Source organism: Mobula hypostoma, chromosome 12, assembly GCF_963921235.1.
Source record: "Mobula hypostoma chromosome 12, sMobHyp1.1, whole genome shotgun sequence".
NCBI classification, from domain to species: Eukaryota; Metazoa; Chordata; class Chondrichthyes; order Myliobatiformes; family Myliobatidae; genus Mobula; species Mobula hypostoma.
In genome coordinates this window covers 4,982,410-4,996,520 of record NC_086108.1, presented here as the reverse complement: position 1 = coordinate 4,996,520, position 14,111 = coordinate 4,982,410, and the positions used below count along the sequence as shown (strand labels likewise).

General features: G+C 44.5%; 1 protein-coding gene across 13 annotated transcripts in view; it reads left to right on the top strand.

The window, feature by feature from the left end:
• The window catches only part of sipa1l3 (signal-induced proliferation-associated 1 like 3), a 415,438-nt gene that overhangs the window by 46,185 nt on the left and 355,142 nt on the right, over positions 1–14,111 (top strand). For 9 of the 13 annotated variants that reach the window (XM_063063512.1, XM_063063528.1, XM_063063527.1 and 6 more), the window contains exon 2: positions 13,833–13,911. The exons of the other annotated variants lie outside the window; for them this stretch is intronic. The gene's annotated coding sequence lies outside the window, so the exon portion shown is untranslated. The remainder of the gene's footprint in view (positions 1–13,832; positions 13,912–14,111) is intronic. 13 annotated transcript variants of the gene reach the window in all.

Genomic DNA, 14,111 nt, shown 5'->3' with positions numbered 1-14,111 from the left:
TCTCCCTTCCCCTCCCTTCTCCCTTCCCCTCCCTTCTCCCTCCCCCTCTTCCAACCCCCCTCCCTCCTAACCCCTCTCCCACCCCCCCCACTCTCCCTTCCCTCCTCTCAGTCTACAATAGAGACCCATATCAGAATCAGGCTTCTTATCACTCTCATGTCATGAAAAACGCCTGCTCTATACTGAGGCTGTGCCCTCTGGTGCTAGACTCCCCAACTATTGGAAACTTTCTCTCTTCCTCCACTCTATTTTTATGCCTTTCAGTATCAGTAAAGCCGTAACCGTGAGTTTATCCAACTGCATATGAGACTGCAACTTGTATTGATTTGCAGTCTCTGCCACTTAAACTATTCACACCATGGAAAGCAATCTAAATTGGGCAGATGGAATTAACTATATGTCTTTACCATGTAAGTCAATTACTTATTAACCACATTGACTTTTATTTGCAATTCGGAAAGTATTTGCCACTTTAAAATGACTCTTGTTGATGTTAGCAATAATTGATATTGACACCACTTCAGTTTGTTTCTTGCTGCCTTGTTAAACCTTATTGTGTATTTCTCAGTTGACACTTCTAACTATTGAGGGAAGCTGTTGTTAAATGAAATGGCTTTTTAAAAAACAGTATTAAATTGTGTCATGATGAGGCCACCCTCAGGGTGGAGGAGCAACACCTCATTTTCTGTTTGGGTAGCCTCCAATCTAATGGCATGAATATTAATTTCTCTTTCCGGTTTAAAAAAAAATCCCTCCCCCTCACGTCTTCCTCTGTTTCCCACTCAGGCCCTTTACCTCTTCTCTTCTGCCGATCACCTCCCCTGGGTCCCCTCCTCCTTCCCTTTCTCCTATGGTCCACGCCTCTCTCCTATCGGATTCATTCCTCTCCTGTCCTTTACCTTTCTCACCCACCTGGCTTCACCTATCACCTTCTCTCTGTCATTTTCCCCTCCCCTCACCTTTTTATTCTGGCATCTTCCTCTTTCTTCTCAGTCCTGAAGAAAGGTTTGGGGCCAAAATGTTGATTATCAATTCACTTCCATAGACGCTGCCTGACCTGCTGAGTTCCTCCAGCATTTTGTGTGTGTTGAATTACATTTTTCTTTGATTTTTGCCACCACCTCTGCAAGCAGAAGATGAATTCCATTAGTGGTGGGGTCTATCCTGCTGATGACTGAAGAATTGAATTGACTTTATTACTCACAGCCTTCGCATATATGAGGAGTAAAAATCTTTGTTACATGCCTGTCTAAATGTGCAATGTGCAATTTGTAGTAAATAGCTTGTACAACAGGACAGTCAATGTGACATAGAAATACAATTGTATCAGAGTGAATTAAGCAGTCTGATGACCTGGTGGAAGAAGCTGTCCTGGAGCCTGTTGGTCTTGGCTTTTATGCTGCGGTACCATTTCCCTGATGGTAGCAGATGGAACAGTTTGTGACAAACAAGAGAAAGTCTGGAATGGATGCTGGAAATCTGAGCAACACACACAAAATGCTGGGGGAACTCAGCAGGCCAGGCATTTATGGAAAAGAGTAAACAGTCAACGTTTTGGACCGAAACCCTTTGGCAGGACTGGAGAAAAAAAGCTGAGGAGTAGATTTGAAAGGTGTGGGTGGGGAGAGAGAGAGAAACACCAGACAATAGGTGAAACTTGGAGGGGGGGGGATGAAGCAAGGAGCTAGGAAGTTGATTGGTGAAAGAGACAGAAGGCCATGGAAGAAAGGAGAAGGTTGGGGGGGCGGGGGGGAGAAGCACCAGAGGGAGGCGATGGGCGAGCAAGGAGATAACGTGAGAGAGGGACAGGGGGATAGGAAATAGAGAAGGGGGGGTGGTGGAGGCATTACTGGAAGTTTGAAAAATCGATGTTCATGCCATCAGGTTGGAGGCTACTCAAACAGAATTTAAGGTGTTTCTTTACAACCTAAATGTGGCCTTTTCCCAGCAGTGGAGGAGGCCATGGATGGACATGGGAATGGGAAGTGGAATTAAAATGGGTGGCCACTGAGAGATCCCATTTCTTCTGGCAGACAGAGCGTAGATGCTCGGCGAAGCGATCTCCCAATCTACGCTGTGTCTCACTGATATACAAGAGGCCACACTGGGAGCACCGAACACAGTATATGACCCCAACAGACTCTCAGTGCGGAGGGACGTCTGCTCTTACTCCATCCTCCCACCATGTTACCAGAGATAGGGTTCCTCTTGTCCTCACCTACCACCCCACCAGCCTCTGTGTTGAGCACATAATTCTCCAAAACTTCCGCCACCAGCAACTGGATCCCACCACCAAACATATCTTCCTCCCCCCCTCACTTTCTGCTTTCCACAGGGATCGCTCCCTATGCGACTCCTTTGTCCATTTATCCCTCCTCACTGATCTCCCTCCTGACACTTACCCTTGCGAGCGGAACAGGTGCTTCACCTGCCCCTACACCTCCTCCCTCACTATCATTCAGGGCCCTAAATAGTCCTTCCAGGTGAGCTGACACTTCTGCTGTGAGTCTGTTGGGCTCATATTCTGTGTTTGGTGCTCCTGGTGTAGCCTCTTGTATATCACTGAGACCCAATGTAGATTGGGAGACCACCGAGCATCTACTCTCCGTCCTCCGGAACAAGTGGGATCTCCTACTGGCCACCTATTTTAATTTCACTTCCCATTCCTGTTCCGATATGCCCATCCGTGGCCTCCTTCACTGTCGTGATGAGGCTACACGTAGGTTGGAGGAACAAAACCTTATTCCGTTTGGGTAGCCTCCAATCTGATAGCATGAACATTGATTTCTCAAACTTCTACTAATGCCTCCACCACTCCCCCTTCACCATTTCCCATCCCCATGTCCCTCTCTCATGTTATCTCCTTGCCCGCCCATCGCCTCCCTCTGGTGCTCCTCTCCCCCCCGCCCCCACTCCCATTTCATCTTTCTTCCATGGCCTTCTGTCCCTTTCACCAATCAACCTCCTAGCTCTTTGCTTCATCCCTCCCCCTCCAAGTTTCACCTATCATTTCTCTCTCCCCTCCCCCTACCTTTCAAAACTACTGCTCAGCTTTTTTTTCCTCCAGTCCTGTCAAAGGGTTTCAGCCCAAAATGTCGACTGTACTTTTTTCCATAGATGCTGCCTGGCCTGCAGTTCTTCCAGCATTTTCTGTGTGGAACTTCGTGGTTGGGATGACTCGGGTTCCCAGTGATCCTTTGGGCCCTTTTTTACACACCTGTCTCTGTAAATGTCCTGAATAGGGGAAGTTCACATCTACAGATATACTGGTCTGTCCGCACCACTCTCTGCAGAGTCTTGCAATTGAAGGAAGTACGGTTCCTATACCAGGCAGTGATGCAGCCAGTCAGGATGCTCTCAATTGTGCCCCTGTAGAAAGTTCTTAGGATTTGGGGACCCATATCAAACTTCTTCAACCATCTGAGGTGAAAGAGGCGCTGCTGTGCTTTTTTCACTACAGAGCCGATATGTACAGACCACGTGAGATCCTTGGTGATGTGTGTGCCGAGAAACTTAAAAGCTGAGCAACCTCTCAACCCCAGATCCGTTGATGTCAATAGGGGTTAGCCTATCTCCATTCCTCCTCTAGTCCACAACCAGCTCCTCTGTCTTTGCGACGTTGAGAGAAAGAGGTTGTTTTCTTGACACCGCTGTGTCAGGGTGATGATTTCTTCTCTGTAGGCTGCTTCACTATTATTTGCGATTAGGCCAATCAATGTAGTATCGTCAGCAAATTTAATTAGCAGGTTGAGCTGTGGGTGGCGACACAGTTGTGGGAATACAGATAGGAATAGGAATGCGGGTGGATCAAGGATACACTGGTAAACAGTTGAACTTTCTGGCCAAGACCCTCCACCAGGAGCTGATGAGTTCTGATGAAGGGTCTCATCCTGAGACGTTGACTGTTTATTTCTCTTCTGACCTGCTAAATTTCTGTAGCATTTTGTATATGACACTCTGCATTTCCAGCATCTGCTCAATCTCTAAAAGTCAAAAAGCCTAAGGTGGTGTAATGTCAACTTCCACCCTGCCCTTAAATTCACTCAGTCCATTTCTGACACCTCCTTCCCTTTTCTTGATCTCTCTGCCTGACCTGCTGAGTTCCTCTAGCATTTTGTGTGTGTTGCGGTGTAATGTTGAATTTGTTGTGGTTGGTACTGTTGAGAAGGGGGTTTAGGGAGATGGTGGTGGGTTGTGGAATGGATGGAGTTACTGATGTGAAGAAATTTGGGATGTTGGGGTAGTATTCCAATATGACATTTCACCACAAAGTATTTTAAGTGTTGGTGAGAATTAAGTGATTTGTATTCCTACTGTACCTAACTCCTATATATATTTGTACATGCCAGGTTTTTGTTTCAATTGGGACACGCACCCTGTAATCATTTTCTTGGGCATCATGTAAGATTTCTGGTGCCTACGTAGATGTTGATCCGAGACTCGTTTGCCCAGTTGTGAGTTTGCAGTGCATATCCTGTAGGAATGGGAGTTGTCTTTTGCCAGGGGCACCAGTGATAATAGGAAGGCGGCCAAATAGTAATGTGCATGGTTACCTAGCAAAATGCATCATGCCTGTGGTATGTGTGGGTAGGGTATTCGATTCTGTGTCTGAGTAAGATCTACTCTTTGCCTGATGCCCACTTGGTGTCCTGTGAGTGAACAGATGGGATGGGATAGGTGGGACAAAGATCTAGGCGCTGAGCCAGATCGAAAAGGTCAGGGTGATGGGGCCTGAGGCGAGGCACAGGCCAGTTCAGCTCGCTGCTCCGCAGCATTTACTCAGTTTGGTGCTGAACTAAGGATCCGGGGAAAGACTCACTTTGTGGACTTCAGTTTAGTACGTTATTTGCTTGCATTTAGGGTTTGTACAATTTTTTTTTCTCTCTGCACATTTGGTGTTTGATGGTCTTTTTAAAATGGGTTCTTTTGTGTTTCTTTGTTCTGTGGCTGTCTGTGGGAAGACAAATCTCAGGGTTGTATAATGTAGACATACTTTGATAATGTACTTTGAACTTGTACCCTTATTTTTTATATTAAATGTAAAATGTGGTCTTGTTTGATTGACAAAATGACATTGGTTAATTATGCATGTGAATTTGCCTTGAACACAGGACTTGTTTCAGTATAGTTGAAGATTTCTCCACACTTAAGCCTACAGCTGAGCTGTACAATTGTGGTTTCAGTCCTGGGGTCTCCTATTAGCCTGGTTTAAAGCCTGCCTTTTAATTATGAAATTGCTCTCTGAGTAATTATACAGGGCTGAAATGCTCTGTTACGAATTGATCAAAAAAAGTCATGGTTTTCCAAAAGAACTTGTACAAATCAGGCACCTTACCATTGAAGTGAGGTAACTTTTCTCTCCCACCGCATGAAAATAGGTGTGTAGGAGGCTGAGTCAGTCAGGACGTGTGGGGACTCTGCCTGTCATCGGTTGCAGAAATGAGCAGCTGGTCTGGTTGTGAGAAGTTTAAATTGCAGTCGTAGACAGCTTTTGTAAAAATAAAGAGATGTTTGTAGGCGTGTTTGCAATGAACGACTGCAGAAAAAAGATTCAGAGATTATTTTATTACACTGGACAACAAATATTTTTGAAAGTATTTCTTCCTCAGAATTTTTTTGTCTATGATGGACTGTTTGAAGCTGAACACAAATACGGCACTGTGGTATAGTGGTTAGCACAACGCTTTACAGTACAGGTGACCCATGTTCAATTTTTGCCGTCGTCTGTAAGGAGTATGTACTTTCTCCCTGTGACCGCATGGGTTTCCTCCGGGTGCTCCAATTTCCTCCCACAGTCCAGAGACATACTGGTTAGCAGGTTGGTTGGTCATTGTAAATTGTCCTGTGGTTAGGGTGAGGACTAAGTTGGAGGATTGCTGCTCGAAGGGCCAGGAGGGTGTGTTTTGTGCTGTATCTCAATAAATAAATAAATCAATCAATCACTTGGGAATTTGGAGAAACAAGGAATTAATTTTTATTGGATACAATGTGTTTACTTACATAACAGTGCTGACACTTTGCAATAGTTCAACTAAGCTAAAGATGTTTTGTTGATGATTTTCATTTGTACTCAAGTGTCTGAGGCTTCTCGCTTAAGTGTCCAGCAATAATCAGCCAGCATTGACGGATTCCAGTTGCCCTGATACAGTTTCTCCATGACCGCAATGTCCTGGTGAAACCTTTCACCATGCTCATCACTGACAGCGCCAAGATTTGCAGGGAAGAAGTCTAAATGGGAATGCAGAAAATGAATCTTTAGTGACATGTTGCACCTCATGGTTTTGTATGCTTGAATCATGTTGTCAACCAGCTGCATGTAGTTTGGTGCTCTGTAGTTGCCAAGATCAACACCATCCTTGAATGCCTTCCACGTGATTTTCTCTTGTCCCTCTAGAAGTTTGTCGAATTACCTGTCGTTGATGACCTGTTTGAATTGTGGATCAACAGAAATGCTTCCTTAATCCTGGTATCAGTTATTCTGACTTGAATTATGAATTGAAATAACAAATATAGTACATGATAGGGAAATTTCATGGTGATTTTCATGATCAGCAGCGCCAATTCCATAAGATATATCCAAAAGTATTCAGGAAGCAAAATCTTTGTTGTCCAGTGTTATCAAAGTATATTTGTAGAATACGTCCCTGAGATCGACTTTTCCACAGACAGCCAGGAAACAAAGAAAACGATGGAAGCCAGTCAAAGAAAAGTAGCAAACCTCCCTCCCCCCCACATGCAAAAAAAACCAAATCGCTCAACTGGCAACAAAAAAAAATGAGCAAAGTAATACAGAATATAAAACACAAACTTGAAAAGAGTCTAGGCATATTCAGTTCAGCTCCATATTCATTATCTGCAGGCCGTCCCAATTCAAGATCGCCCAAACCAGCAACAAACAAGAGTGCAACCAGAAATGCATCTAAACATGAACTACAGAGTCCAATCCTTAAATCGTATTGATTAAACCCTGCCCAGGAACTTTGGCAGCATCAAGGGAGAGAGAGAGACCATTTGAACATTTGGGAACAGCAAGCGAGAGAGGCGGTCACACACAGACATCATAATCCGGCAGTAGTGAGTGAGAGGCTGGTAGATGGCACTGAACACTTGCTCATCTTCCGCTCTCGCCTCAACGATTTCTTCCTCGGCACTTCATCGGTGAGATTGGCAGGAAATGGAGTCGATTGTGGGCTCATGTCCTGTCTCCGGGCTTCTTGGCCTCACGGCCTTCTGCAACCCAGTCAGGGACAGCAAAGCACCAGGTTGCTCAGTCGGCCTGATAACACACCACCAAAATGAGAATCACAGGCTCCAACAGCAGAACTACATTTGAAAGAAAAAGTCATGAGGGTAATGTTGCAACTTTATAAAATTCTGCATTGTCACATCTGGTGTATTGCACACAGTTCTGGTTGCCCCACTATAGGAAGGATTTTGAGGCTTTGGGAAGGGTGCAGAAGAGATTTACCAGGATGCTGCCTGGTTTAGAGAGCATGTGCTATCATGAGAGGCTGGACAAACTTGGGTTGTTTTCTCTGGAGTGCTGGAGGCTGAGGGGAGATCTGATAGAGGTTTAGAGATTATCAGCGGCATAGATAAAGTAGTAAGACTGTATCTGTTTCCCAGGGTTGAAATGTCTAATACCAGAGGGCATACATTGAAGGTGAGAGGGAATAGATTCAAAGGGGATGTGAGGGGTAAGTTTTTTACTCGGGACAGTGGTGGATGCCTGGAATATGCTGCCTGGTCTGGTGGTAGAGGCAAACATATTGGAGGCTTTTAAGATGTGTTTAGATAGGCACATGGATGTGAGGAAGATAGGGATATGGACATTGTGTTGGTAGGAGGGATTAGTGTTTGGGCTTTTAAAAATTTACTTTTTAGCTGGCTTGGCATAACGTTGTGAGCCGAAGGGCATGTTCCTGTCCTGTGCAGTTCTTTGTTCAAAACATGAAAGAAGTAGTCTTGTGAACTGTCTGGAGGATGTTGTCCTTGGTTGTCGCCATCTTCTTCGGAATGAAGGTCAGGGAGAAAGTAACAATCTCAAGGAGGAGCTGCTTTTGAGGCCGAGGAAACAGGATTTGTACTCTCAGTGGCCACTTTATTAGGTACAGGAGTGAAACCCGGTGTGGTCTTCTCTTGCTGTAGCCCATCCGCTTCAAGGTTTGACATGTGGTGGGTTCAGAGATGCTCTTCTGCACACCACTGTTATAACTGGGGAGGCACAGTAGCATAGTTGTTAGCACAAGGCTTTACAGTATGGGCAACTCAAGTTCAATTCCTGCCACTGACTGTAATGAGTCAGTACGTTTCTTCCTGTGACCATGCGGGTTTCCTCTAGGTGCTGGTATCCTCCCACAGTCCAAATACATACTGGTTGGTGGGTTAATTGGTCATTGAAAATTGTCCTGTGATTAGGCTAGGATTAAATTGGGGAATTGCTGGGTGGCTAGCTTGAAGGGCCGGAAGCGCCTACTCTGTGCTGTATCTAAATAAACAAAGAAATAAATAAATAACATGTGGTTATTTGAGTTACTGTTGTCTTCCTGTCAGCTTGAGCCAATCTGGCCATTCTCCTCTCACCTCTCTCATTAACGAGGCGTTTTCACCCACAGAACTTGCGCTCACTGGATTTTTTTTGTTTCTCGCACCATTCTCTGTAAATGCTAGAGACTGTTGAGCCTTAAAATTCCAGGAGATCAGCAGTTTCTGAGATACTCAAACCACCCCATCTGGCACGAACAATCATTCTATGATCAAAGTCACTTTGATCACATTTTTCCCCCATTGTGGTCTGAGCAACAACTGAACCTCTTGACCTTGTCTGCATGCTTTTATGAATTGAGTTGCTGCCACGTGATTGCTGATGAGATGTTTGCATTAATGAGCAGGTGTACCTAATAAAGTGGCCACTGAATGTATTTCTATAGCACCTCTGCTATCCTTTTCTGGAGTTGGCAACTAACGGTGAAGTGCTTTTTTAAAAATACATAAATTTGGAGCAGAACTGATGAAAATCTTGGTGTTTGTTGTATGCTAGAACTCCGTGACACTACACCATCCTTTCTAGTTCCATGTAGATTAATTGAAAAGAGATGGAACACAAAGCACAATTTATAAGTTGCTTGCAAGATGCTTGGATGACAATTTAAGCACCAGGCTGAATTGTGAAGGTCAGTACAGGCCGAAATGAGAGAGCTGGGTCCACACCCCAGAGGGTATTGAAGCAACTGAACCTGATGCTTGGGAGAGTCTATGGCAGATGAAATCTCAATGGCTCTTCAACAGCTTTAGATTACCTGGACAATACAAACGCTTATGTCAGGATGCTGTTTGTTAACTGTAGCTCGGAGTTTAACAGCGCCATTCCCACAGTCCTGATTGATAAGCTACAGGAACTTAGCCTCCTTACCTCTCTCTGCAATTGGATCCTCGACTTCCTAACCGGAAGACCACAATCTGTGCAGAATGGTAAAATATCTCCGCCTTGCTGACAATCGACACTGGCACACCTCAAGGGTGTGTGCTTAGTTCACTGCTCTACTCCCTCTATACCCATCGCTGTGTGGCTAGGTGTAGCTCAAATACAGTCTATAAATTTGCTAATGATACAACCATTGTTAGTAAATGGAGATGAGAGGGCGTACAGGAGTGAAATATACCAGCTAGTTGGGTGGTCTTGTATCAACAACCTTGCACTCAGTGTCAGTAAGATAAAAGAGCTGATTGTGGACTTCAGAAAAGGTAAGACAAGGATACACAAACCAATCCTCATAAAGGGATCAGAAGTGGAGGGAATGAGCAGTTTAAAATTCTTGAGTGTCAATATCTCTGAGGATCTAACCTGGTCCCAACATTTCGATGCAGTTATAAAGAAGGCAAGACATTAGCAATATTTCATTAGGAGTTTGAAGAGATTTGGTTTGTCACCTAAAACACTAGAAAACTATAGATGTACCATGGAAAGCGGAGAGCATTCTGACTTGCTGCATCACTGTCTGGTATGGGGGGGGGCGGTGGTTATACCATGGAAAGCGGAGAGCATTCTGACTTGCTGCATCACTGTCTGGTATGGGGGGGGGGGTGGTTATACCATGGAAAGCGGAGAGCATTCTGACTTGCTGCATCACTGTCTGGTATGGGGGGGGTGGTGGGAGGGTTACTGCACAGGAATGAAAGAAGCTACAGAAAGTTGCAAAATTGGTGAGATCCATCTTGGGTACCAGCCAGACATCTTCAAGGAATGGCACTTCAGAAAAGGCAACATCCATCAATAGGGACCACTATCACCCAGACATGCCCACTTCTCACTGTTACCGTCAGGGAGGAGGTACAGAAGCCTGAAGGCACACACTCAGCGATTCAGGAACAGCTTCTTCCTCTCTGCCATCAGATTTCTAAGTGGACATTGAACCCATGAACACCACCTCACCTTTTTTAATATATATTATTTTTGATTTTGTACAATTTAAAATCCAGTTACTATACATACATACATATAGATATATATATTTATTGTAATTGATTTATTTATTTTTCTATATTATCATGTTTTGTATTGAACTGCTGCTGCTAAAGTAACAAATTTAACGACACACACTGGTGATAATAAACCTGATTCGGATTCTCATTCGGGCACTTGGCTAGATTGGACAGGTCAGGGTGTGGGGACCCGAGGCGAGGGATAGGATGGTTCAGCTTGCTGCGTCACTCTGCGCTGAACTAGGGTCTGTGGGTGGACTCTCTTTGTGGACTTGAGTTCAGAACGCTATTTGATTGCATTTATTGTTTGCAGGATTTTCTTTATTTACTTATTGAGACACAGTGCAGTATAGACCCTTCCGGCCCTACGAGCTACACTGCCCAGCCATCTTCAGTTTGATCCTAGCCCAATCAGGGAACAATTTATAATGACCAATTAACCTACCAACCATGCCTTTGGACTGGGAGGAAAGCAGAGCACCCGGAGGAAACACTGGCAGTCATGGGGAAAATGTAGAAACTCCTTACAGGCAGCAGCAGGAATTGAACACGTGTCGCTGGTACTGTAAAGCGTTGTGCTAACCACTATGCTATTGTGCTGCAGGTTACATGAGGCATAAGACACTCTGCTGTATAGCATCATGAATTTACTTCCTGCCCGTTAGGCCAGTGGTGTTCACGGTGTCATTCATCATGTCAGTAGATTCCTCTCTGTTTTCACTACCGTCAGTCATGCAAGTCCTGGGTGGAGACTCAGAAATACCGTCCCACTCAGATGTAAAGGGGTCCTTCATTGCTGTCTCCATAGCAATTATGTTTGACCAGTCAGGATTGTTAGTACTGAGTTGAACCTCTGAGCCTGGAGGACTAGTGGATCACTCTTAGTCTGGCCTTTACCCTTTTGGGCTAAAGAGTCAAAGCATAAAGCCCTGACACCAGCCAACATAGCTCTCCGGGTCATTGAGGCACGCAAGCTTCCAAGACCTACGACAAGTTTGTGGTTTTCTTGGAGGACATTATTGAACTCAAGTGTAATTGTATTAGTAGCTGTGTTATTATGCAGAAGTCTATCAAGTCCCTCTCTTCAACCTATCAGCATGATTGCCTTCTTTCTTGGTCCTGGGCAGGAGTGCAATAATTATAAATTCTCTCTGTCTCTCCCACCCCCACCCCCGAGTTGGGGGAACAAGAATAAGTAATGTTGCAGACTAACATAGAAACAGCAAGCTGTTGGTCTCCCCTCTCATCTATTGCAGGAGCGATGTCTCTCTGTCCCTGGGTAGTGAGAGAGGGAGCCTATCTGTGATGTCGAAGTGTTGGGATGGACAGATCGTGGTCTCTTTGGCGTTTACTATTGCTTACCTGATGGGTGGTGGGGGTCTGATGCTTCCTGCTGGAACAAATGAGGGAAGGGGGAGGGTTGATGCTTTTGCTGCTTGTGCGTGGAAGGGGGGCTTTTGGGTTCTAATGTTTTTCTGTCATTTATTCTTTGGTGTTTTCTTCTGTTTCATGGAGGCCTGTGAAGAGTAAGAGTTTTAGGTTGTATACTGTATACATTCTCTGATTTTAAACGTTTGAGAAACTTGGATTGTTTTATCTGGAATGTCAGAGACTGAGGGTGCCCTGATTAAAATGTATACATTGATGAGGTGCCTGGATGGGGTAGATAGTCAGAGCCCTTTTCATGTGTTGTATATGTCAAATACCAGAGGGGAGAAAGATCAAGGTGAAAGAGGGAAAGTTGAAGGAGATTGAAATGGCAACTGTTGTTGGTTTGTTACTTGCGTTTTGTGTTGTTCTGCTGAGTATTGTGGGCATTCTTTGTTGGCACTGGAGTGTGTGTGTGTGTGTAATGCATTTTGGGGTTCATGTTGCTTGTGTTCCTGGATTCTAGTTACTCTTTGCTGTTTTTGAGCTGTTTGATCAATGCAGACTGGGGTGCTTTGGCGAACAATGGCTTAGTGATCTTCAGTGGGCTAACGACACGATGTTAAACTGAACTAAACTGAATACTACTGCCCTTCTAATTTGATGTTCTGTGTGTTTTCCCCTTGCTTTTTGCCCTTTGCACAATTTGTTCTTTTTCGCATTTTGGGTGTTTGATGTTTTCTTGAGCGGATTCCATGGTGTTTCTTTGTTGTGTGGTTGCCTGCAGAGGATGAATCTTGGGGTGGTATTTTGTACACATCCTTTGATAATAAATGTACTTTGTATCTTTTAATACTTGTGGTCTTCCCCCAGTACAAAGGACTGGCAAGGCCCCACTTGGAATATTGTAAACCGGTTTGAGTCCCTTATCTAAGAAAGGATGTGCTGACATTGAAGAGAGTTCAAAGGAGGTTAATGAAAATGATTCCAGGATTGAAAGGCTTATCGTATGAGGAGTGTTTAATGGCTCAGGGCCTCTACTCACTGGAATTCAGAAGAATGAAGGGATATGGGGAGAAGTCAGGAGACTGAGGCTGAGAGGGAAATAGATGAGCCATGTTGAAATGGCGAAGCGGCCTCAATGGGCCAAATGGGCTAACTGTGCTTCTGTGTCGTATGGTCTTAATTAGTTGTTGATGCAAACAATGCATCTCGTTGTGTGTCTACTTGAAGGAAATAGTTTTGTGGACTATCTGAAAGATGTCGCCTGAAGTAGCATCATTCACTGGTGCCACCTTGTCCAGACAAACAGGAGATAAAGGAATGTACAGGGTTCATTCCATTGCTGTACAGTTCTATGCTCCATTGTTCATATTTCATCTTTCAGGTCTTCAGCTTAAAACATTAGCTCCTTTTCTCTTTCCATATATACTTGCTGATCCTTTCCAGCATTTTCTGGTTTTATTCAGATTTCGAGCATTTTGTTGTTTTTTTCCCCTCAGTTCTTGGACAATCTGCTTGCTACTGTCATATTTATTTAGTTATCGGGATACAGCGCAGAATCGGCCCTGTGAGTATGCTGCCCAGCAGTTCCCCTATTTAATCCTAGCCTAATCACGGGATGATTTACAATAACCAGTTCACCCTCTAAATGGTGCACCTTTGGACTGTGGGAGGAAACCAGAGCACCTGGAGGAAACCCACACGGTCACAGGGCGAACGTACAAATACCTTGCAGGCAGCGGTGAGAATTAACCCCTATTTGCCCGTTCTGTAAAGCTTTGGGCAAACCACTATGTTACTCTGATCCACGGAGCTCAATTTTTTGTCCAGTTTGTAGTGGAGCTCAGAGTTCTAGGCGTACACTGTATGTAGATCTCGATCTCAGACTCTGAAGGAATCTGTAAATATCTATTATTTTGCAGAATGACTTTGTCTGTGTGCTTCCTGGCAACCATTAATCTTTCTCCATTTTCTGTCAGTGCCAGGCACAAGGGAGACTGAGGAAAATGGATGCTCAATAAAGTGTCAGGTCAGAACAAGCCCTGCCTCCGGATTGATGTGAGTATTTGAGATTTTTCCTATTTGAGGTGACTGCCACCCTTCCGCAACCTTTCACATCACTAGTCCAGAACGTATGAACTACCTACCTACAGGACAAATGTTATTAATTTTGAAAGGGTGAAATTGAAGGAAAGCTTTTGGCTCATCGACCTTCATAGCTTAAAGTATCGGGTACAGAATGTGGGAAGTTATGTTGA